We start from the raw sequence: 26,946 nt of genomic DNA on the forward strand, positions 1-26,946 counted from the left end.
GTGGCCTATACGAGGAAGGCTCCTCCGCTGCCTTGTCCCCCTTTTGTATGAGTACCAACCGCTGAGTTTTCCAGCGACTAGGGAACACACCTTCTGTTAGGCATGCATTGTACATGTCAACATACTGTTTGGTGTTTGCTTTTATGGCTATTTTTAATACTTTATTCGGGATTCCATCAGTTCCCGGTGCCTTATCGTCCTTTATTGTCTTAAGAACCTCAAGGACTTCCTCAGGACTTGTGAGCTTAATGCTTCTCGTGTTTACGATCTGTGCTATACGCGCCATACCCTCTTGCTCAGGGAATAGTGTTTCTACTACCCTTTTTAGGACGGTGGACGGTGTGTGTAAACGAGGATGTGTGTATGCTGAGTGAACTACAAAGTATTATTAGTTAACAGTCAATCTAAGTCCAAATATACATACTGTACCCGTGTAATAAGCTTAATTTCTATAAAATTTAAATCTATTCTAAAAACTACAAAAGCGATGCAACAGTCAGATCGGCTGCCGAGATCGGGGGTGAATCCTTAGCTGCGAGGCGGCAGATTTAACAGCTAGAACGAGAGTCCAGGGTGTCTGCTTATCCGCTATACGCTCGTGTTGGACGTTTCGATGGCTAACCATCAGTCCGTGGTTAGGTTACTCGCAACTGGTCAGGAGAATATGGCGAACAACACGTGTATCAATCTTAGTGCTTAGTGCCGTACAACCACCTCTTTCCCTCAATGGCTTTGTCTGCGATCTCACACAGTTTACCAATGGCATCGATTGTGGATAGTCCCTTTCGAAAACCATACTGCATCTCAGAGAGGCCGTTGGTCCCGACAAGGGCACTTTCTAGCCGGGAGTGGATAATTCTTTCAAGAATTTTGCCCACCGTATCCAGCATACAGAGTGGCCTATACGAGGAAGGCTCCTCCGCTGCCTTGTCCCCCTTTTGTATGAGTACCAACCGCTGAGTTTTCCAGCGACTAGGGAACACACCTTCTGTTAGGCATGCATTGTACATGTCAACATACTGTTTGGTGTTTGCTTTTATGGCTATTTTTAATACTTTATTCGGGATTCCATCAGTTCCCGGTGCCTTATCGTCCTTTATTGTCTTAAGAACCTCAAGGACTTCCTCAGGACTTGTGAGCTTAATGCTTCTCGTGTCTACGATCTGTGCTATACGCGCCATACCCTCTTGCTCAGGGAATAGTGTTTCTACTACCCTTTTTAGGACGGTGGACGGTGTGTGTAAACGAGGATGTGTGTATGCTGAGTGAACTACAAAGTATTATTAGTTAACAGTCAATCTAAGTCCAAATATACATACTGTACCCGTGTAATAAGCTTAATTTCTATAAAATTTAAATCTATTCTAAAAACTACAAAAGCGATGCAACAGTCAGATCGGCTGCCGAGATCGGGGGTGAATCCTTAGCTGCGAGGCGGCAGATTTAACAGCTAGAACGAGAGTCCAGGGTGTCTGCTTATCCGCTATACGCTCGTGTTGGACGTTTCGATGGCTAACCATCAGTCCGTGGTTAGGTTACTCGCAACTGGTCAGGAGAATATGGCGAACAACACGTGTATCAATCTAGGAACTGCAAATATAATAACTAACTGGACAAGGCTGGGTTTACTTTTATTTACCTTAAGTTTTCCTTACGTCTTACAACGGTTGGAAAGCTTGGCTCGAAACTTAAATTTGCACTGGTAAACTGTATGTGGCTCGGCTCGAGTAGTCCCGCTCCACGTGTTGGCAGCCAGAGTGGGCCAAGACGAGCACCAGGCGATTTGATCAAATAGCGCTGCGCACTCCTACTTTCGTTTATCCATTAGTACACAATTATTGAAAAATATTAAATTCCCTATGCTCACCTAATTAGTTTTTCAACTATAAGTTGGATGTTGCGATCGGTGCCAGCTAAATAACGCCAGCCACTTTGGGCGTTTGAAATTAGTTTTGTGGTGCTTCACTTATTAGTCTGTTTGTCTTGTTGGGCGGTTATTAAGCCCGAGGTGGTTCATATGTATATACACACGTGGACTTAGCACTTCTTTGCAAAATTCGATTTGATTTAGCGTGTGCTTTGGCCGAAAGATCAGAAATAAGAGAACGAAAAAACGCAAATGGCGGGTGCAAGCCCTCTGACAAGCAGTGTTAGAAAATACGAAATTGTCGTTTAGTATTTTCTAGGATGTGTGGTTGCCACCAGGTTGCGAAACCAGTACCGCTATTTTATATTTTAAAAAAATACAAGAATCTTTTCCTAATAATTTCACACCCCTACAGCACAGGATTAATCTTTAGTCTTTACGACAAAGATAAAATCTGAAAAACGGTTGGGTATGGTTATTGCGGTTTTTGGTTTCGATTCTTCGTCTAGACATATCTGCCAAAACGCATCTTTTAAATCAATTTTCGATATGCAATGTACTGGAGGTAAGCGACTTAGTAGACCTTCAATAAGAGGAGTAGAATAAGCATCCTTTACTGTAACAGAATTAAGCTTCCTAGAAACTAAGCAAATTCTCACTTTGCCTGGTTTTACGACCAAGACTGCCGGAGAAGACCATGAGGACGCGGGCGCTTCCTCTAGTACTCCCATACTAATCATGCGGTCTACTTCTTGGCATAACTGAAGCTCTTTGGCTGGAGATAGGTTGTAACATCTTTGCTTAATTGCTTTTGCTGCACCGGTGTCAATATGCTGCTCAATTAGGATTGTTCCTAAACCACTTTTTTCAGACGATGGAAAGAATTCGATAACAGCTTGTAATCGGTTTTGATCGGTTGCATTAAGCAAGACTCTGTCACTTAAATCAGTGGAGTCAGAAATTTCGGAAATAGTCGTTGGACTGGATTTTCGAAGACCAAATATTTTCCAAAAATCCATTCCGCAGATTATATCTTGTTTAATACTGGGTACTATTAAAAATTAAGGAGTTATAGTGAATCGGAACGACAATGGTAGCGGTGACGTTTTGATTTTGTCCGTCGGCTGTACGAACATAACATTTTAACTTCCTTAACCCTGGATGATCTGTAGGAATAAGCTTAGCCAATTTACCACCTACTACGCATTTGTTAGCTCCACCAAGGCCAAGAAGGTTTTGTTAAATAATTCCAAAGCGATGTAAGGACGGTTGTCATTGTCCTGCCTAACAATAGAGGATACGACATACTTCTTCATTTTTCGCTGCTGTTTCCAAAATGAACACATTCGATTAGCCGATCGAGATTTGTTGGCGGAATTAATTCGTAATATTTCCGCTCTGCGTTGATAATAGTTACGTACTCTTTCATGGTAGGGGATAATTTTAAAGTTTTGTGAGGGCTCTGTAGTGTTTTTAATTAACATACAGTTGGGTTTGTCTAATTCTGGGTTAGATGTTGTCGAGTCAGGTTGACAGTTACTTAAATTAGATGGATGGACATCTTACGAGTATTCCGATGGGGAATTTCATTTCAAGCAACTAGGCTTATAAGTGTCAGGACGACCACACCCATAGCAAAATATGCGTCTGGCAGGCAATCATGATATCTGTGTCCGGTTTCCTTACAATTCCAACATTTATAACGCTCAGCATTGCGTATCGCATTTATTTCTACGTCGTTCATAGTTTAATAATTCTCTTCTTCCCTAGACTCTTCAACCTGCACTAGCTCATTTACAAATATTCAAATCGCCGGCTTGGAGGAGGACGGGCTTCCGACCTACCTGCCATGCTAATGAGAAATCGTTCGTGCTTGTGGCACTCTGCTCTTAAGAAGGCAATGTTTGGGGTCAAAACATGTAATAATTCTAGTCGTAATTCAGGTTTAAGGTTCTTTTTAACGTTGGTAACTAGTTCACTGTCGGACATAGGCTCACGCAAAGCATCTGCAATCGCTAGGATAGCATCTAGAAAATCGTCAAAATTTTCTAGTCAGTGCGCTGATCTCTATACCGTTCACGAAGACTTGTACACAGGTGAAACCAATTCGGTTTCCTTGAAGTTCTCTGAATACGCCAGTAAAATTGTAAAGCTGGTCCGGAAAATAGTACGTTGGCAAATTGGTATAGCATATTTCAGTTTGCGTTTAGACATTTTATTGTCAAACTATTTATCCTATGGATAAAATCTTCAAATTATTAGCCAACTGAAGGTTGCGCATCCTATTACTGATCTCATCCGCTACTGCTGCAACCATGCTAACGCGAAAGGTTTCTAAGGAGTCTGTGATTAACTGGTGTACTCGAGTTTCGGAAATGCTAGAACGTTCAGTTGATCTATGTGTTGTGTTTTGGCTTCTCAAGCTAGAGTGTGCTCTCTGATTCGTTAAGTTCTGATTGGAATTCGCTCTTGTGTTTGGTCTAGTTCGGTTAACGGCTCCAGTAGCTTGATTGGCAGAAGCACATCGAACTTCCGTATTAGTATCATTAGTAGATCTATTCGGTTGAGCAGCAGGAAAGGTTATCAGTTGTACCAGGGTAGAAGCACTTCAGTAAAGCGGACAAGTTTCATTAGTTCCTAACCACAGTACAACGCATGTTCTGTGAAATGTATGTCTACAAGGGGTTTCTGCAAGTTCAGTATCTATTACCATAGTATCATTGCAAATAATACAAAGAGAACGTTCATCCCCAATATCGGTGACTGCAACCTCGTCTCGATTAGGCTGAACTGACATGTTGTAGTATTATAATAATTTCTCAAATATTGTAAATATAAAAACTCTGATTTAAAATTGCGACTATCCTTAAGTTACCGTGCAGCAAATAAATATCAATATAAAATTAGGGTTCCTGTTGGGCAAAAGACTTTTAATATTAGGAAAGCAGGTGCACTATTGCTGAGTGTCTTTCCAAAAACTATTCAGCTAAACAAATCTCAAAACAGAAATGACTTAATGTTCGATCTCTAAAAATATAATCATGAGTACTTGCTAGAAATTTCCAACAATGTTAAACTCTAATGGTTTTTCTTAGGTGTATCAAATGTAATTAATAAAAGATTAATGTTGCTTGGTGCGAATTCGAGCTTTTCCCCAAATCTCGCATTCCGAAGAAATTCATTTATTGTTGATATGGGAATTACGATTGAGCTATATCATAATATAGGTTCACCACCTGCAATAACGCGCGATGTCTGAATTCCAAAGTATCACATTAAGGCTCAAATTAGGAAACTATACAAAAAATTGGATTTTACTTTAGACTATTGCATTGGGTAGCGACACGAAAAATTAACTATGTTATCTTCTCAAGATACGGTATTTTTCTGATTTCCGATCGCCCCGCGATGGGCGCCAAAGAATATGTTACGAAAACGGCAATGTGTGCGGCTATCTGGCAGCGTACTCTGCCTACAGGGTCGGCTGTGCTCAGGGAAAATGGGAGTGGGGTTTTGCTACCTAGAGAACCGCGCCGTCACATAATCTTAAATAGTAGATAGAGTATGAAACTATTGACAAACTAAACCAAAGCTCAAAGAATCTAATTTTATACTAAGTGTGAGGAATTGCAGATGTCATTTAAGTCCTCTTCAAAACCCACCCAACCTTGCATAGGCTCGCTTTGCGTATGTGGCCAATGCCCTTATTAATGATGCACAGTTACTTCAGGTGTCCCAATTCGCAAACAAATTTACTTCTTTTTATACTTCATTCTCAAATACGTACCAAAATTCAATTAAAGATAAGTTGCCCATGGCGGCGGCTTATGATTTTCTTAACGTTAGCTTGCCCATGGCAGATGCTTATGATTTGCTTAACGTTAGCTTGCCCATGGCAGATTATGATTTTCTTAACGTTAGCTTGCCCATGGCAGATTAACCATATATTGGGTACAAATGACTTCATTGAGGTTCTTCATTCAAAAATTTACGTTAACAATTAAGTTTTAAAAAGAAAAAAGATAGTCTTCAACAAAATAGCATGGGTGTCGAAACTTGAATCTATAGTTATTCTATAGTTATATTACTTGGCTCAGATTGATCTTAACAGACGGTCGGCTATGCCGTACTCACAACATTAATACTTTAAATCTGTTTCCAGTGCAGTCGGCAGGCCTGTGGACGGTGTGTATGTATGTGTGTATGCTGAGTGAACTACAAAATATTATTAGTTAACAGTCAATCTAAGGCCAAATATACATACTGTACCCGTCCGGGGTTAGGTTACTCGCAACTGGTCAGGAGAATATGGCGAACAACACGTGTACCAATCTAGGAACTGCAAACAAAATAACTAACTGGACAAGGCTGGGTTTACTTTTATTTACCTTAAATTTTCCTAACGTCTTACAACGGTTGGAAAGCTTGGCTTGAAACTTAAATTTGCACTGGTAAACTGTATGTGGCTCGGCTCGAGTAGTCCCGCTCCACGTGTTGGCAGCCAGAGTGGGCCAAAACGAGCACCAGGCGATTTGATCAAATAGCGCTGCGCACTCCTACTTTCGTTTATCCATTAGTACACAATTATTGAAAAATATTAAATTCCCTATGCTCACCTAATAAGTTGGATGTTGCGATCGGTGCCAGCTAAATAACGCCAGCCACTTTGGGCGTTTGAAATTAGCTTTGTGGTGCTTCACTTATTAGTCTGTTTGACTTGTTGAGCGGTTATTAAGCCCGAGGTGGTTCATATATATATACACACGTGGACTTAGCACTTCTTTTCAAAATTCGATTTGATCAGAAATAAGAGAACAAAAAAACGCAAATGGCGGGTGCAAGCCCTCTGACAAGCAGTGTTAGAAAATACGAAATTGTCGTTTAGTATTTTCTAGGATGTGTGGTTGCCACCAGGTTGCGAAACCAGTAGCGCTATTTATATTTAAAAAAAATACAAGAATCTTTTCCTAATAATTTCACACCCCTACAGCACAGGATTAATCTTTAGTCTTTACGACAAAGATAAAACCTGAAAAAGGGTGTCTACTGTTACCAAATATCCTTTGCATGATATGTTCCTTATTCCTTTCCGTTTAAATCCTCAAGTAAATAGAGAGAGTTTCCCAGTCTTTGCTTGACACGGACCTTTATTCCTACCGGTGCAAGCTTAGCACTAAAGTGGTCGGCGGCATTGCTAAGGGCGAAGTTTCGTTTAATTACCTGTCGGTTTAGTCGTAAGGAACTTTCATTAAGTAAATTTAGATTTTTGAGTAATTTATAATCTTTTCCGTGACAAATCATATGCTGCCCGAAAACAACAAAGAATGGAGATTCAGCTATTGACTGGTGTATATGACGACGCAGAGAACAGTTTATACTACTAAGATATCTATCCCATTCTCTCTGATCGGATCGGGTATAGGCTCTCAATGCAGCATTCATAGACCTATTATGAAAAAAAGAAAATTCATGACTTTTGAATTGCGAACCATTATCGCTTACTATAACCTCAGGCGTTCCGTAACAATCAAAAATTTCCTCTTTCAGGTATGACACGACGACTTGAGTTGTAAACTTCTTTACCGGTTTAAGAAACGTGAATTTCGATAGATGATCGAGTACTATAAAGATTTCTATATTACCTCTTTTCTTCCTTGGGAAGGGACCAATAAATCTATATAGAGTCTTTGAAATACTCGTTCGCTAACAATTTGTTGTCCTATGGGTGGTATTGGGTATTTTGATGTCCTACAAATCTCACAGTTTTTTATGTAATTGCGAACGTCTACAGCCATACGCGGCCGGTAAAACTTTCTTCGAATATTTTCCAAACATTTGGATATACCTCAATGATAAGAAGACGGCTGATTGTGAGCTGCCTTGATTACACCTTCTCTAAGCTCGACCGGAACCACAAGCTTCCAGGAGTCTTCCGGATGCTCGGAGGAACTGTTTGAGAAACCAACCCTGTGATAAAGAAAACCATCTATTACTTGAAAATCCGGTAGTTGAGACTGTGTTAACTTTTCTTTAAGTTGCGAATAGCTGGAGGATTGAAAGAATTCGGATTCCAAATCAATTTCTGGGAGAACATCGATATCAATGGTGGCAAGATCTTGAAATGGTACGGCTACTACATTTTCTATGCTAAAATTAAATCCTTGAAGTGCTTTGAGTGCCCACCGAGCAAGTCTACCTTGAAGGTCTTGCTGCGTCATGAGCCATCGGAGACTTGCGTGATCAGTCACAACAGTAAATTCATGACCCTCAATATACATTCGAAATCTGTTAATAGCTAGAACTACTGCTAAGCATTCAAGTTCCCTGGTAGAGTAATTCCTTTGAGATCTATTAAGCTTCTTAGACATATATGCAATAGGGCGTTCTATTCCGTTTTCATCACATTGAGCTAGAAGCGCTCCCACACCATTGATCGAGGCATCACACTGCACTATAAACGGGTTTTCGTAATTGGGATGTACAGTGGAGAAGTGGTCAGAGCCTTTTTCAAGTGTTCAAAAGAAACTTGGGCTTGGACTTGGAATGATAATTCCAGTGAAATTCTCGGTTAGGTGGAAGGTTTGTTCCGAATATTGGTTAATAAACCGTTGATACCAACCGGTCATCCCGAGAAATCTCTTAAGTTGACGTTTGGTTTTTGGAACAGAAAAGTTGGACACGGCGGTTATTTTATTGGGATTCACTTGCAAAGTTCCCTCTCTAACAATGTACCCTAAGTAGTCGATTTTCTTTAAGCAACACTGACTTTTGGCGATATTAATAGTAAGACCTGCCTTTCGAAGTTGCGTAGCGACTTCGGCCAGATGAGAAAAATGCTCTTCGAAACTTGAAGACATGAATAATAGGTCATCTAAATATACCATCACGTGTGATTTCATTCTATAAGGTATTACTTTATCCATAAGACTACAAAGTGTTTGCAGAGCATTAGTTAGTCCGAAAGGCATTCGTGTAAATTGATATAAAGGACGGTTGGGTATGGTTATTGCGGTTTTTGGTTTCGATTCTTCGTCTAGACATATCTGCCAAAACGCATCTTTTAAATCAATTTTCGATATGCAATGTACTGGAGGTAAGCGACTTAGTAGACCTTCAATAAGAGGAGTAGAATAAGCATCCTTTACTGTAACAGAATTAAGCTTCCTAGAAACTAAGCAAATTCTCACTTTGCCTGGTTTTACGACCAAGACTGCCGGAGAAGACCATGAGGACGCGGGCGCTTCTTCTAGTACTCCCATACTAATCATGCGGTCTACTTCTTGGCATAACTGAAGCTCTTTGGCTGGAGATAGGTTGTAACATCTTTGCTTAATTGCTTTTGCTGCACCGGTGTCAATATGCTGCTCAATTAGGATTGTTCCTAAACCACTTTTTTCAGACGATGGAAAGAATTCGATAACAGCTTGTAATCGGTTTTGATCGGTTGCATTAAGCAAGACTCTGTCACTTAAATCATTGGAGTCAGAAATTTCGGAAATAGTCGTTGGACTGGATTTTCGAAGACCAAATAGTTTCCAAAAATCCATTCCGCAGATTATATCTTGTTTAATACTGGGTACTATTAAAAATTAAGGAGTTATAGTGAATCGGAACGACAATGGTAGCGGTGACGTTTTGATTTTGTCCGTCGGCTGTACGAACATAACATTTTAACTTCCTTAACCCTGGATGATCTGTAGGAATAAGCTTAGCCAATTTACCACCTACTACGCATTTGTTAGCTCCACCAAGGCCAAGAAGGTTTTGTTAAATAATTCCAAAGCGATGTAAGGACGGTTGTCATTGTCCTGCCTAACAATAGAGGATACGACATACTTCTTCATTTTTCGCTGCTGTTTCCAAAATGAACACATTCGATTAGCCGATCGAGATTTGTTGGCGGAATTAATTCGTAATATTTCCGCTCTGCGTTGATAATAGTTACGTACTCTTTCATGGTAGGGGATAATTTTAAAGTTTTGTGAGGGCTCTGTAGTGTTTTTAATTAACATACAGTTGGGTTTGTCCAATTCTGGGTTAGATGTTGTCGAGTCAGGTTGACAGTTACTTAAATTAGAAGATGGAAGATTATTAGTACCTGCTATTGATGCTGAGTTTGAAATAGGATATCCACCAGTTAGAATTGATGGACATCTTACGAGTATTCCGACGGGGAATTACATTTCAAGCAACTAGGCCTATAAGTGTCAGGACGACCACACCCATAGCAAAATATGCGTCTGGCTTTGAGGCAATCATGATATCTGTGTCCGGTTTCCTCACAATTCCAACATTTATAACGCTCAGCATTGCGCATCGCATTTATTTCTACGTCATTCATAGTTTGATAATTCTCTTCTTCCCTAGACTCTTCAACCTGCACTAGCTCATTTACAAATCGCCGGCTTGGAGGAGGACGGGCTGCCGACCTACCGCCATGCTAATGAGAAATCGTTCGTGCTTGTGGCACTCTGCTCTTAAGAAGGCAATGTTTGGGGTCAAAACATGTAATAATTCTAGTCGTAATTCAGGTTTAAGGTTCTTTTTAACGTTGGTAACTAGTTCACTGTCGGACATAGGCTCACGCAAAGCATCTGCAATCGCTAGGATAGCATCTAGAAAATCGTCAAAATTTCTCGTCAGTGCGCTGTTCTCTATACCGTTCACGGAGACTTTACACATGTGAAACCAATTCGGTTTCCTTGAAGTTCTCTGAATACGCCAGTAAAATTGTAAAGCTGGTCCGGAAAATAGTACGTTGGCAAATTGGTATAGCATATTTCAGTTTGCGTTTAGACATTTTATTGTCAAACTATTTATCCTATGGATAAAATCTTCAAATTATTAGCCAACTGAAGGTTGCGGATCGTATTACTGATCTCATCCGCTACTGCTGCAACCATGCTAACGCGAAAGGTTTCTAAGGAGTCTGTGATTAACTGATGTACTCGAGTTTCGAAAATGCTAGACGTTCAGTTGATCTATGTGTTGTGTTTTGGATTCTCAAGCTAGAGTGTGCTCTCTGATTCGTTAAGTTCTGATTGGAATTCGCTCTTGTGTTTGGTCTAGTTCGGTTAACGGCTCCAGTAGCTTGATTGGCAGAAGCACCTCGAACTTCCGTATTAGTATCATTAGTAGATCTATTCGGTTGAGCAGCATGAAAGGTTATCAGTTGTACCAGGGTAGAAGCACTTCAGTAAAGCGGACAAGTTTCATTAGTTCCTAACCACAGTACAACGCATGTTCTGTGAAATTTATGTCTACAAGGGGTTTCTGCAAGTTCAGTATCTATTACCATAGTATCATTGCAAATAATACAAAGAGAACGTTCATCCCCAATATCGGTGACTGCAACTTCGTCTCGATTAGGCTGAACTGACATGTTGTAGTATTATAATAATTTCTCAAATATTGTAAATATAAAAACTCTGATTTAAAATTGGGACTATCCTTTAGTTACCGTGCATTAAATAAATATCAATATAAAATTAGGGTTCCTGTTGGGCAAAAGACTTTAAATATTAGGAAAGCAAGTGCACTATTGCTGAGAGTCTTTCCAAAAACTATTCAGCTAAACAAATCTCAAAACAGCAATGACTTAATGTTCGATCTCTAAAAATATAATCATGAGTACTTGCTAGAAATTTACAACAATGTTAAACTCTAATGACTTTTCTTAGGTGTATCAAATGTAATTAATAAAAGATTAATGTTGCTTGGTGCGAATTCGAGCTTTTCCCCAAACCTCACATTCCGAAGAAATTCATTTATTGTTGATATGGGAATTACGATTGAGCTATAACATAATATAGGTTCACCACCTGCAATAACGCGCGATGTCTGAATTCCAAAGTATCACATTAAGGCTCAAATTAGGAAACTATACACAAAATTGGACAAACTAAACCAAAGCTCAAAGAATCTAATTTTATACTAAGTGTGAGGAATTGCAGATGTCATTTAAGTCCTCTTCAAAACCCACCCAACCTTGCATAGGCTCGCTTTGCGTATGTGGCCAATGCCCTTATTAATGATGCACAGTTACTTCAGGTGTCCCAATTCGCAAACAAATTTACTTCTTTTTATACTTCATTCTCAAATACGTACCAAAATTCAATTAAAGATAAGTTGCCCATGGCGGCGGCTTATGATTTTCTTAACGTTAGCTTGCCCATGGCAGATGCTTATGATTTGCTTAACGTTAGCTTGCCCATGGCAGATTATGATTTTCTTAACGTTAGCTTGCCCATGGCAGATTAACCATATATTGGGTACAAATGACTTCATTGAGGTTCTTCATTCAAAAATTTACGTTAACAATTAAGTTTTAAAAAGAAAAAAGATAGTCTTCAACAAAATAGCATGGGTGTCGAAACTTGAATCTATAGTTATTCTATAGTTATATTACTTGGCTCAGATTGATCTTAACAGACGGTCGGCTATGCCGTACTCACAACATTAATACTTTAAATCTGTTTCCAGTGCAGTCGGCAGGCCTGTGGACGGTGTGTATGTATGTGTGTATGCTGAGTGAACTACAAAATATTATTAGTTAACAGTCAATCTAAGGCCAAATATACATACTGTACGCGTGTAATAAGCTTAATTTCTATAAAATTTAAATCTATTCTAAAAACTACAAAAGCGATGCAACAGTCAGATCGGCTGCCGAGATCGGGGGTGAATCCTTAGCTGCGAGGCGGCAGATTTAACAGCTAGAACGAGAGTCCAGGGTGTCTGCTTATCCGCTATACGCTCGTGTTGGACGTTTCGATGGCTAACCATCAGTCCGTGGTTAGGTTACTCGCAACTGGTCAGGAGAATATGGCGAACAACACGTGTATCAATCTAGGAACTGCAAACATAATAACTAACTGGACAAGGCTGGGTTTACTTTTATTTACCTTAAGTTTTCCTTACGTCTTACAACGGTTGGAAAGCTTGGCTCGAAACTTAAATTTGCACTGGTAAACTGTATGTGGCTCGGCTCGAGTAGTCCCGCTCCACGTGTTGGCAGCCAGAGTGGGCCAAAACGAGCACCAGGCGATTTGATCAAATAGCACTGCGCACTCCTACTTTCGTTTATCCATTAGTACACAATTATTGAAAAATATTAAATTCCCTATGCTCACCTAATTAGTTTTTTAACTATAAGTTGGATGTTGCGATCGGTGCCAGCTAAATAATGCCAGCCACTTTGGGCGTTTAAAATTAGCTTTGTGGTGCTTCACTTATTAGTCTGTTTGTCTTGTTGGGCGGTTATTAAGCCCGAGGTGGTTCATATATATATACACACGTGGAAATGGCGGGTGCAACCCTCTGACAAGCAGTGTTAGAGAATACGAAATTGTCGTTTAGTATTTTCTAGGATGTGTGGTTGCCACCAAGTTGCGGAACCAGAAGCGCTATTTATATTTTAAAAAAATACAAGAATCTTTTCCTAATAATATCACACCCCTACAACCTTATAATTTCTTCTGATAACATTCTACTGATTTCGCTATTCACAAAGTCGGTAACAGAGAAAGCATACGCATATTGTTTCCCGTATATTGGCCTGTCGTGAATAAGATTTATTTCCCCATTTATGTCTGTTCTAAAAGGAATTTGCATATTTATCTTTGAATGCTCTTTTTCAATATAGGAAACTATTTTTTCCTTTAGTCCTTCTAATTGATCTGAACCTATATTATTTATTTGTTGTTTGTCGGATACCTCAAGGACGGCAGGCTCAAATTAGGAAACTATACACAAAATTGGACAAACTAAACCAAAGCTCAAAGAATCTAATTTTATACTAAGTGTGAGGAATTGCAGATGTCATTTAAGTCCTCTTCAAAACCCACCCAACCTTGCATAGGCTCGCTTTGCGTATGTGGCCAATGCCCTTATTAATGATGCACAGTTACTTCAGGTGTCCCAATTCGCAAACAAATTTACTTCTTTTTATACTTCATTCTCAAATACGTACCAAAATTCAATTAAAGATAAGTTGCCCATGGCGGCGGCTTATGATTTTCTTAACGTTAGCTTGCCCATGGCAGATGCTTATGATTTGCTTAACGTTAGCTTGCCCATGGCAGATTATGATTTTCTTAACGTTAGCTTGCCCATGGCAGATTAACCATATATTGGGTACAAATGACTTCATTGAGGTTCTTCATTCAAAAATTTACGTTAACAATTAAGTTTTAAAAAGAAAAAAGATAGTCTTCAACAAAATAGCATGGGTATCGAAACTTGAATCTATAGTTATTCTATAGTTATATTACTTGGCTCAGATTGATCTTAACAAACGGTCGGCTATGCCGTACTTACAACATTAATACTTTAAATCTGTTTCCAGTGCAGTCGACAGGCCTGTGGACGGTGTGTGTAAACGAGGATGTGTGTTTGCTGAGTGAACTACAAAATATTATTAGTTAACAGTCAATCTAAGGCCAAATATACATACTGTACGCGTGTAATAAGCTTAATTTCTATAAAATTTAAATCTATTCTAAAAACTACAAAAGCGATGCAACAGTCAGATCGGCTGCCGAGATCGGGGGTGAATCCTTAGCTGCGAGGCGGCAGATTTAACAGCTAGAACGAGAGTCCAGGGTGTCTGCTTATCCGCTATACGCTCGTGTTGGACGTTTCGATGGCTAACCATCAGTCCGTGGTTAGGTTACTCGCAACTGGTCAGGAGAATATGGCGAACAACACGTGTATCAATCTAGGAACTGCAAACATAATAACTAACTGGACAAGGCTGGGTTTACTTTTATTTACCTTAAGTTTTCCTTACGTCTTACAACGGTTGGAAAGCTTGGCTCGAAACTTAAATTTGCACTGGTAAACTGTATGTGGCTCGGCTCGAGTAGTCCCGCTCCACGTGTTGGCAGCCAGAGTGGGCCAAAACGAGCACCAGGCGATTTGATCAAATAGCACTGCGCACTCCTACTTTCGTTTATCCATTAGTACACAATTATTGAAAAATATTAAATTCCCTATGCTCACCTAATTAGTTTTTTAACTATAAGTTGGATGTTGCGATCGGTGCCAGCTAAATAATGCCAGCCACTTTGGGCGTTTAAAATTAGCTTTGTGGTGCTTCACTTATTAGTCTGTTTGTCTTGTTGGGCGGTTATTAAGCCCGAGGTGGTTCATATATATATACACACGTGGAAATGGCGGGTGCAACCCTCTGACAAGCAGTGTTAGAGAATACGAAATTGTCGTTTAGTATTTTCTAGGATGTGTGGTTGCCACCAAGTTGCGGAACCAGAAGCGCTATTTATATTTTAAAAAAATACAAGAATCTTTTCCTAATAATATCACACCCCTACAACCTTATAATTTCTTCTGATAACATTCTACTGATTTCGCTATTCACAAAGTCGGTAACAGAGAAAGCATACGCATATTGTTTCCCGTATATTGGCCTGTCGTGAATAAGATTTATTTCCCCATTTATGTCTGTTCTAAAAGGAATTTGCATATTTATCTTTGAATGCTCTTTTTCAATATAGGAAACTATTTTTTCCTTTAGTCCTTCTAATTGATCTGAACCTATATTATTTATTTGTTGTTTGTCGGATACCTCAAGGACGGCAGGCTTGAAATTTTTACATATCAAACGATTTTTATTTATTCGATTTTTGACGGTATTTTCTTCGTCGGCACTCTCAGGATTTTTAATTCCCAAGATATTTGTATTTTTGTTGACGGATATTTCTACGTCGGCGTTCTGAGGATTTTTAGTTCCCAAGATATTTGTATTTTTGTTGACGGATATTTCTACGTCGGCGTTCTCAGGATTTTTAGTTGCTTAGCCTTTCTCAGTATTTTCTACAAATAATGAATGTCTTCTCTACTTTTCTCATCAAAATATTTTTCTATAATAAATTCTTTTAAAGGAAGAATATTTTTTTTCTTCAGTTAAACTTATTTCATCTTTTCCCTCATTATCGTAATATTTTAACTTTTCTGTTTTTCCTTTATATTCCAAAACTCCTTTTGCTATATTTATTATAGCTCCAATTTTTCTTAGTAAATTGAATCCAATTAGAAGATCAGATTCTAATCCTTTTATTTCATAAAATAAATGTCGTGTTTCAAATATAGTTATAATATGGTAATACTTAATAATTGAGTACCCATGAACTGTAGTTACCTTTTTATATATTGATATCTCATTTTTATTTTCAAAAATTCCCTTTTTTATATAACAAGCAGTGGCTCCTGTATCTATCAAAATTTTTAACTGCTTCTCGGTTTTTCTGTCGATCCTTTTTGAATAAGGCATTCCTCTGTAGGGGTCTCATCTAAAAAGTGATCTTCATTAATATTATTTAATCTAGTTACTTTATTCGCTGTCTGATTTACAGTTCCCTCTGGTTTCCTTTTTTGAGCTTGAGTTTGCTCTCTATTTTGATTTGGGCGATAATACTTTGAACGATTATTATTTTGATAATAATTATTATTATATCTTCCTTGATTATTATTTGCCTGCCAATTGTTATTTCTTGCTTGATTATTATTTGCCTGCCAATTATTATTCGGCTGCCGATGGCTAATAGGTTTATTCTGGATATTTATATTCGATGGATCAACATCCATTGGCTCTACAGCTTGTTGCATTTGAGTGTTAATTTGGTTATTGTTTTGCCAAAAATTTCCCTTTTGTGGCCAGTTATAACTTTGGTTATTATCCCAATGATTGCCCGTTTTATTATTTTTATTATTTTGTCGTGCTTGATCAAATCGTAAGTTGTTTCCCTGATATTTATTTTCATTTTTAAACCCATTAAACCTGTTTGCAAATTGAACACGGAAATTGTTTGATTCTAATTCCTAGACCTTGGCCAAAGCGTTGGGCAAATCTGGTGGATTTAATGGGAAAAGAGTTTCTGAGATAGATCCATTTAATCCGGATGTAAATATTCGTAGAGCGTTGCCCCTTATTGTTTTGTTTGTTTCTTTGGTTATTACACTGTCCTTTCCGTGTGTCATTATGGTATTGTTTATTAGTAAAGTCATTTTTTTATTTACTTCGTTCAGTATTCAGTAACTGTCGTTCGTCCCTGCCTGAGAATACTTAGTTCCGACTCTAGAACATGTATTGGTCGTTTATCGTTATATATAAAATCCAATCTAGATAAGATTGCTTGAAAATTTAAAACGGTGCCATGATTGGTAAGAGCATCATGGGCAGCTCCCATAATTTTATTTCGTAAAATTGTTAAAGCAATAAAGTATTGTTTGCTTTGAATTTTATAAAGACTCATAGCAGTTTCTGCAGCTTCCCTCTAACCTACATATTGTGTTGGTTCCCGGGTGAACTTTGGTAAAGATTTTACCACTTCAAGCGTTGTATCGCACTTTATAGTTGGGTCGATTGTTTGTATTTTATAATCCTCCTGTTTACATCTGTGGCTAATTTACCCTCTAAACCTTCTATTTTCCTGCTCACTTCATTCAACTGAACATTTATTAATCTATTAATTAATATCACTGTTAGGCTGCCAGTTGTGGCTACACTTCCTGCCGGTTGCCATTTTTAATTTTAATTCACCAAAGCTATTTATTAAATCTTCCAGATTGTTTTTCGATGATATTCTTTAATTCGCAAACCTAACTTGTTATTTTTATCAATTATATTATTTTTCTCAATTCCCTGAACTTAAATTAAACTTTTTAATTTTTTATTATTTTAAATTAATTTCTCATGAAACTGTCCCGATGGGGTCTTCCTTCTGTGAAGTTGTGGGTTGATCTTCCTTCCTTAGTTTGTTTGATCCTTGTCGTGCTGATTTTGGCGAGGGATGGCCCTTCAGCCCTTCCTTCCTTCTTAAATTTTTTATTTGTAATCGTGTAGAGTTTGGCGAGGGATTGCCCTACAGCCCTTCCTTCTTTTATAATTTATTCGAAAATTTTCTTAATTCACTTTGTTTATCCTTGTTAAATTTTTTGTCTTAATTTTTTCTTTTTTTTTGCAACTGTATTTTTAGTTTTTATTTTTGTTTTTTGGTTTTGATTCTCTTTGAGTTTTTTTTTTTGTTTGGTTTTTTTATCTTTTTATTTCGGTCCACCGTTAATATACTTCCGGGTTTTATTAGATTAATTAATTTTCATTTAATTTCAAACAACGATCACTGTCACAATGTTAGGTGTCGTCGGTTGGTGATGGATTTTTTTATTTTTCCACTAAAAATGTTGGGTTATTGGCCGCGCGAGATCCGTTTATATTTAACTTATTCTTCATCAAATAATTATATGAAACTTTTTAATAACGCGGCCCCACGTTGGGCGCCAGTTAAGTGCCAGCCGGAAAAAATTAAAAAAAAAATTAATTCTTTATTTTAAATATATTTTGGTGAAAGGCCTTTATTGAAAATTATTAACACAGTTATTTTTATTCACCTCTCATACTTCTTTATGATTATCAACCGATCGCGGTCGCCGTCAAATTCGGACTGCCTGCTTTAATCTTGAACCAAATCAAATAAACCTCGGCCAGGAGCTTTTCTTTTTGAACTTTTAGAACTTCAATTTATGTTTAGATTAAAAGCTTGAGATGAAACTGTCGCATCTTATGGTGAAATTCAATTATGCTGACCGATGCAATTTCGCGGACAATTGGAACGCAAAAGCGTTGCAAATGCAGGCACTTGCTGTTTGTTGAAAAGGAAAATTAAATTTACTATTTAACTAATGCGGTTCCGCGAAAAAGCCGTCAGTTTTCGTGAAATTCAAATTTTTCACGTTATGGCTTTCTCCAAGCGGTCACACTGTCCAGGCCGGCGAGAAAGCGTATGAACCCGTGACTTCCACCAACACATTTTTTATGTAAACTTTAAACCGTTCATACAGCTCTCACAGACGTTGTATCAGGATTATTTTGTGGCTGCCTATAGGTGTTCCACTGATTTTGTTAGTTATTATTAAATCTACACTGGTTCCAAAAATAATTCTTATTCTGATTATAATTACCATACGTATTTCGCTGGTAATTGTAATTATTGTTTTGTTATCTTGGCTTCTGGTTGAAATGTGTTTGTCCATTTCCACCAGAGTTTGACTCACTATGGTTTCTCTGAGTAGTTGAGAAACTGTTTGCGAAATGAGCCCTCATGTTGTTGCTTTCTAATTCCTGAACTATGACCATTGCATTTGGCAGGTCAGGTGGATTAATTGGGAAAATAATATCTGAAATTAGGCCTATGAGGCCGGTGAAGACTCTAAGAGCTGCTTGTTTTTCCATAGGTCATAATAGTTTTATTAATTAGTAGAGTTAATTTTCTATTAACCGTACCATAATAATCCATTATGGATAATTTTCCCTAACTCAATACACTTAATTCCCGTTCAATAATATGAATTCAATTCTGGCCATTATGGCATCGAAATTAAATACCGTACCATTATGGGTTAAGGCATCATTTGCCATTCCCGTTTTGTTTCTTAATATAAGTCAGAATAAAACCTTTTACTATCTCTGCTGCGATCTTAAGTTTACAAATTTCTCTTTTAATGGATTGAATTGAAAATTTATAATTTGTTTATTTAAATCTCCTATATTTAACATTGTATTGTTTGTTACTGCCTGATGGTTTGTAGGTTCTAGTGGTGGATTCAGGTGGTGTCTTTTGTTTGCCCCAGTTTGGCTTGTTGGAGATTCTGACTTTTATGAATTTTTTTGAAATCAGAAATTACGTCTTCCACTTTGTTTTTAAATTTTTGTTTTTTTACAATTTTCTTTAAAAATAGTAATAATAATAAAAAAAAAGTAGTATCGCTCACGAATCGTCCTCCTTATTTATCTTCTCGTTTTTTTTTTTTTGATCCTTTTGGGGTCGTCCTTGTCTTAAAAGATGATCTTGCTTGGGGTCCTTCCTTCTTTGGTTTTTATATTGGGGTCTTTCTTCTTTTTTAGAGTTTATTTTTGGAGATGGATTGCCCTTCAGCCTTTTTTTCATTGAATGTCTTTTTTTGGTGATTTCGAATATTTGTTTGTTAATTGTTGTTTTTAAACATTTTTAATTAACTGTATTTTACAATTGTTATTTGTTTCGATTAAATATTTCAGATACACTTTGTTGTTACTTTTTAAGTTTTATATTGTCCGAGCAGTGAATTTATACTACGATCACTATTTTGTAATTTGAGATTTAAGGGGATTATTTCATAAAATATTTTCCACCTTAATTTTTTTGATCAACACAAACTTTCTATTTTTTGCAGGTTATAAAGGATTTAAAGGGAATAATGCATTTATTAATTTCTACCTTATTTTGATCAACACAGGCTTTATTTATTCGTAGGTTGTATCCAAAATTTTGTTCCCTTCAATATTTTTTTTAGCGTTTATTTTAAAGCCTTTTTGTTTGAATTTTTTATTCACACGGCCCACGTAGGGCGCCAATTAAGTTTCTTACTTCTGAATTAATTAAAAAAAAAATATTTTTTATTTTCATTAACCATTTATTTACTATTACACTTTATCGATAGGTCGAACCTTTTTAATTCCCTGCTCATTTATTTTCAAAATTTGTTCTGTTCGATTCGGATCTCCAACACGGACTGCCTCCCCTCTAGTTCAATAATCAATAATCAAACCTCGGCTTAGGAGATTTATCTTCAAAATTTGATAAAAAGAATGACTCAAGAGAGTCGAAAAATAGGATGATGCAATTTGCCAATTAAATTTGAAGTCCAATCTTGGCCGAAAATTGATGTTTACATTAGCGGAGTTTAGGGACCGCTTTGGGGATTTTTTAGTTTATGTCAGCGGACTTAGGGCTCGCTTTTGGGGATCTTTTGTTTACGTAAGCGGACTCAGGGCTCTCTTGGGACTCCGATGTTTACAATATCGGCTTGGATGTTTACAGCATCCATTTGTGATTAATTTGGAGGCCTGGTTGACAGAAATAGCTGACCACGGATTTATCTCGAGTCTGTCAGTGTTATCTGGAAATTAGCTCTCGGCTCGAAGTTGTTTATAAATTGAGTAAGAGCCCCTAAATAATGTGTCCTGTAACTTGCACCGAAAACCTTGTTCTTGGGCGTTAATTCAAGCTTCTTGTTTAAAAGTATCATTGAGCTAGAGCCGTCAGTAAGTGCACTTCCGATTTTCCCCACACAAAAAAAAGGGAGCAAATATACATTTGGACAGGGCTCCATTCTTAGACGTTGTACAAACATGCATGGTATATTGGCAGATTAGGGATAGCCTAAAATCATAAAGATAAATCCGTCAGTTTTTGAGAAAATCGCTATACATTAGATGTTACGTGGGCATATTGGTGCCTGAGTCCTGAAGAGGACTTGGGCCGATGGAGAGGCGTCCGATGTTCAGGCACCATTTTTGCCGGCATAGGCTACGTCGTATTCGGGTCATGGGATCTTAGTAAGGCTCTCTCCTCTCCAACATAATAAAAAAATATATATTTGAAGGGCCTGGAAAAATATTATTAGAGCGTAAAGTTCGTCAGTCGTCAGTCCACACTGCCCAACAAGCTTAGCTGTCGCTTGACCGCAATACGATCGGGCTGTGTATCGGCCATATTCCCTGCTCTTCATACATTCGTGTGCTAAAGGATCGTCCCAGTGCTAAAGGATCGTCCCGGGCCACGCAATACGATCCCCTATTGTCAAGGTTGTCCGTCGAAAGTTATGTCATTGTTCTTGACCTACTCCACTTCTTACATCAGCACACACTCCATGTTAAAATTCTAGTTCACCATGGTTTCAAATTCGTTTTCACATTATAAGTTTATTGATTAATATATGCATGTCGACATATGCCGTGGATAATCAATATAAAGTTGGCTAAAACATAAGTAATATTTCTACTTGACAATTATTTATATTAGCGGAATGTATCGAATTTACCACCGGTGAGGTGCGCACATCAGCAAAATGCTGACCATTGTACGAAATTGTAAGGCTGATACTCGCCGCTAAAATATTAAATTTAATTACTATATATGTTTAAACGTAAAAATACAAAAAATTTATAAAAATGAATGTAGAACTTGGTCTTAACTAGGAATATATTGACATTGGGCAATGCAAATATGTTCTTGTCTAGACCAGAGAAAACAATTACTGTGGGAACTGTTGATATTATGATTGCCTTTTGAGTCCTATTATAATGAATGAGTGGTGAAAATTCTAGACGGAAGGTCTCAATATATAATTTCTGTAAATCTTCTACAGCTATGGGTAGAGATGTTTTTAATGACAAATATTGAACTCTTACGTTGAACTGTGGATCATTATCTAAGGTTCTTTCTAATGCTTGAGTAGTGATGATATTGCACGGATATATACACATATATTGATATATTCATAAAAACACTTACCCCTTTTTATTAAATCCTGGGCGATGAGATCTCGACGTTCTGGATCCTCGGTTTTGGAAGATGTTAAGATTGGTTTTATATGTATATACGTGAGATTTTCGATGGCGGCTCACAAAAACATAAAACGAAAATTACGTTACACAAAAAAAATAGCACTATAGCAGTATAAATATGTATACATGTATGCATCGTACGGGAGTTCCACAGCGGCACACGTCAGTTTCAATGGTTGAGCTGGTCAGTGCAGCTCCAATTTCTTGCATAAGTTGTCGGTCTTGCTTCACTTGTATTGAAAAAATGCATGCACTTGCTGTTTGTTGGAAAGGAAAATTAAGTTTACAATTTAACTAATGCGGTGCCGCGAAAAAGCCGTCAGTTTTCGTGAAATTCAAGTTTTTTCAGTTACGGCTTTCTCCAAGCGGTCACACTGTCCAGGCCGGCGAGAAAGCGTATGAACCCGTGACATGAACCAACACATTTTCTATATAAACTTTAAAAAGTTCATACAGCTCTCACAGACGTTGTATCAGGCTTATTTTGTGGCTGCCTATAAGTATTCTACTGATTTTGTTGGTTATTATTAAATCTACCCTGGTTCCAAGAATAATTCTTATTCCGATTATAATTACCATACGTATTTCGCTGGTAATTGTAATTATTGTTTTGTTATCTTGGCTTCTGGTTGAAATGTGTTTGTCCATTTCCACCAGAGTTTGGCTCACTATGTTTTCTCTGAGTAGTTGAGAAACTGTTTGCGAAATGAGCCCTCATGTTGTTGCTTTCTAATTCCTTAACTATGACCATTACATTCGGCAGGCCAAGTGGATTAATTGAGAAAATAATATCTGAAATTAGGCCTATGAGGCCGGTAATGAAGACTTTAAGAGCTGCTTGTTTCTACCATAGGTCATAATAGTTTTATTAATTAGTAGAGTTAATTTTCTATTAACCGTACCATAATAATCCATTATGGATAATTTTTCCTAACTCAATACACTTAATTCCCGTTCAATAATATGAATTCAATTCAATTCAATTAAATACCATACCATTATGGGTTAAGGCATCATTTGCCATTCCCGTTTTGTTTCTTAATATAAGTCAGAATAAAACCTTTTACTATCTCTGCTGCGATCTTAAGTTTACAATTTTCTCTTTTAATGGATTGAATTGAAAATTTATAATTTGTTTATTTAAATCTCCTATATTCAACATTGTATTGTTTGTTACTGCCAGATCGTTTGTATGTTCTAGTGGTGGATTCAGGTGGAGTCTTTTCTTTGCCCCAGTCTGGCTTGTGGGAGATTCTGACATTTTGAGAATTTTTTTGAAATCAGAAATTAAGTCTTCCACTTTGTTTTTATATTTGATTTTTTACAATTTTCTTTAAAAATAGTAATAATAATAAAAAAAATAGTATCGATCACGAATCGTCCTCCTTATTTATCTTCTCGTTTTTTTTTTTGATCCTGTTGGGGTCGTCCTTGTCCTAAAAGATGATCTTGCTTGGGGTCCTTCCTTCTTTGGTTTTTAAATTGGGGTCTTTCTTCTTTCTTAGAGTTTATTTTTGGAGATGGATTGCCCTTCAGCCTTTTTTTCATTGAATGTCTTTTTTCATGATTTCAAAGATTTGTTTGTTAATTGTTGTTTTTAAACATTTTTAATTAGGAGATTTATCTTCAAAATTTGATAAAAAGAATGACTCAAGAGAGTCGCAAAATAGGATGATGCAATTGGCCAATTAAATTTGAAGTCCAATCTTGGCCGAAAATTGATGTTTACATTAGCGGAGTTTAGGGACCGCTTTGGGGATTTTTTTGTTTATGTCAGCGGACTTAAGGCTCGCTTTTGCGGATCTTTTGTTTACGTAAGCGGACTCAGGGCTCTCTTGGGACTCCGATGTTTACAATATCGGCTTGGATGTTTACAGCATCCATTTGTGATTAATTTGGAGGCCTGGTTGACAGAAATAGCTGACCACGGATTTATCTCGAGTCTGTCAGAGTTATCTGGAAATTAGCTCTCGGCTCGAAGTTGTTTATAAATTGAGTAAGAGCCCCTAAATAATGTGTCCTGTAACTTGCACCGAAAACCCTGTTCTTGGGCGTTAATTCAAGCTTCTTGTTTAAAAGTATCTTTGAGCTAGAGCCGTCAGTAAGTGCACTTCCGATTTTCCCCACACAAAAAAAAGGGAGCAAATATACATTTGGACAGGGCTCCATTCTTAGACGTTGTACAAACATGCATGGTATATTGGCAGATTAGGGATAGCCTAAAATCATAAAGATAAATCCGTCAGTTTTTGAGAAAATCGCTTTACATTAGGTGTTACGTGGGCATATTGGTGCCTGAGTCCTGAAGAGGACTTGGGCCGATGGAGAGGCGTCCGATGTTCAGGCACCATTTTTGCCGGCATAGGCTACGTCGTATTCGGGTCATGGGATCTTAGTAAGGCTCTCTCCTCTCCAACATAATAAGAATAAATACTTGAAGGGCCTGGAAAAATATTATTAGAGCGTAAAGTTCGTCAGTCGTCAGTCCACACTGCCCAACAAGCTTAGCTGTCGCTTGACCGCAATACGATCGGGCTGTCTATGGGCCATATTCCCTGCTCTTTATACATTCGTGTGCTAAAGGATCGTCCCAGTGCTAAAGGATCGTCCCGGGCCACGCAATACGATCCCCTATTGTCAAGGTTGTCCGTCGAAAGTTATGTCATTGTTCTTGACCTACTCCACTTCTTACATCAGCACACACTCCATGTTAAAATTCTAGTTCACCATGGTTTCAAATTCGTTTTCACATTATAAGTTTATTGATTAATATATGCATGTCGACATATGCCGTGGATAATCAATATAAAGTTGGCTAAAACATAAGTAATATTTCTACTTGACAATTATTTATATTAGCGGAATGTATCGAATTTACCACCGGTGAGGTGCGCACATCAGCAAAATGCTGACCATTGTACGTAATTGTAAGGCTGATACTCGCAGCTAAAATATTAAATTTAATTACTATATATGTTTAAACGTAAAAATACAAAAAATTTTTTAAAAATGAATGTAGAACTTGGTCTTAACTAGGAATATATTGACATTGGGCAATGCAAATATGTTCTTGTCTAGACCAGAGAAAACAATTACTGTTGGAACTGTTGATATTATGATTGCCTTTTGAGTCCTATTATAATGAATGAGTGGTGAAAATTCTAGACGGAAGGTCTCAATATATATAATTTCTGTAAATCATCTACAGCTATGGGTAGAGATGTTTTTAATGACAAATATTGAACTCTTACGTTGAACTGTGGATCATTATCTAAGGTTCTTTCTAATGCTTGAGTAGTGATGATATTGCACGGATATATACACATATATTGATATATTCATAAAAACACTTACCCCTTTTTATTAAATCCTGGGCGATGAGATCTCGACGTTCTGGATCCTCAGTTTTGGAAGATGTTAAGATTGGTTTCATATGTATATACGTGAGATTTTCGATGGCGGCTCACAAAAACATAACACGAAAATTACGTTACACAAAAAAAATAGCACTATAGCAGTATAAATATGTATACATGTATGCATCGTACGGGAGTTCCACAGCGGCACACGTCAGTTTCAATGGTTGAGCTGGTCAGTGCAGCTCCAATTTCTTGCATAAGTTGTCGGTCTTGCTTCACTTGCATTGAAAAAATGCATGCACTTGCTGTTTGTTGGAAAGGAAAATTAAGTTTACAATTTAACTAATGCGGTGCCGCGAAAAAGCCGTCAGTTTTCGTGAAATTCAAGTTTTTTCAGTTACGGCTTTCTCCAAGCGGTCACACTGTCCAGGCCGGCGAGAAAGCGTATGAACCCGTGACATGAACCAACACATTTTCTATATAAACTTTAAAAAGTTCATACAGCTCTCACAGACGTTGTATCAGGCTTATTTTGTGGCTGCCTATAAGTATTCTACTGATTTTGTTGGTTATTATTAAATCTACCCTGGTTCCAAGAATAATTCTTATTCTGATTATAATTACCATACGTATTTCGCTGGTAATTGTAATTATTGTTTTGTTATCTTGGCTTCTGGTTGAAATGTGTTTGTCCATTTCCACCAGAGTTTGGCTCACTATGTTTTCTCTGAGTAGTTGAGAAACTGTTTCTAATTCCTTAACTATGACCATTGCATTCGGCAGGCCAAGTGGATTAATTGAGAAAATAATATCTGAAATTAGGCCTATGAGGCCGGTAATGAAGACTTTAAGAGCTGCTTGTTTCTACCATAGGTCATAATAGTTTTATTAATTAGTAGAGTTAATTTTCTATTAACCGTACCATAATAATCCATTATGGATAATTTTTCCTAACTCAATACACTTAATTCCCGTTCAATAATATGAATTCAATTCAATTCAATTAAATACCATACCATTATGGGTTAAGGCATCATTTGCCATTCCCGTTTTGTTTCTTAATATAAGTCAGAATAAAACTTTTACTATCTCTGCTGCGATCTTAAGTTTACAATTTTCTCTTTTAATGGATTGAATTGAAAATGTATAATTTGTTTATTTAAATCTCCTATATTCAACATTGTATTGTTTGTTACTGCCAGATCGTTTGTATGTTCTAGTGGTGGATTCAGGTGGAGTCTTTTGTTTGCCCCAGTCTGGCTTGTGGGAGATTCTGACATTTTGAGAATTTTTTTGAAATAAGAAATTAAGTCTTC

The 26,946-nt window shown here is 37.4% G+C and overlaps 1 long non-coding RNA gene across 11 annotated transcripts; it reads right to left on the reverse strand.

Annotated features, from left to right (window-relative positions):
* Positions 1–1,327: 1,327 nt before the first annotated feature.
* LOC122819110 (uncharacterized) lies at positions 1,328–15,422 on the reverse strand. Of its 11 annotated transcripts, none has more exons than XR_007763566.1 (3): positions 14,870–15,422; positions 12,772–12,939; positions 1,328–1,590 (listed from the first exon to the last, which is right to left on the reverse strand). It is a non-coding gene; the product is annotated as an uncharacterized LOC122819110 (long non-coding RNA). The 11 variants fall into 11 exon arrangements; XR_007763561.1 differs by having other exon boundaries at positions 1,328–1,583; positions 14,870–15,411; XR_007763565.1 differs by lacking the exon at positions 12,772–12,939 and adding an exon at positions 14,642–14,809 and having other exon boundaries at positions 14,870–15,410.
* Positions 15,423–26,946: the final 11,524 nt, after the last annotated feature.

Source organism: Drosophila biarmipes, chromosome 2L (assembly GCF_025231255.1).
Source record: "Drosophila biarmipes strain raj3 chromosome 2L, RU_DBia_V1.1, whole genome shotgun sequence".
NCBI lineage: Eukaryota > Metazoa > Arthropoda > Insecta > Diptera > Drosophilidae > Drosophila > Drosophila biarmipes.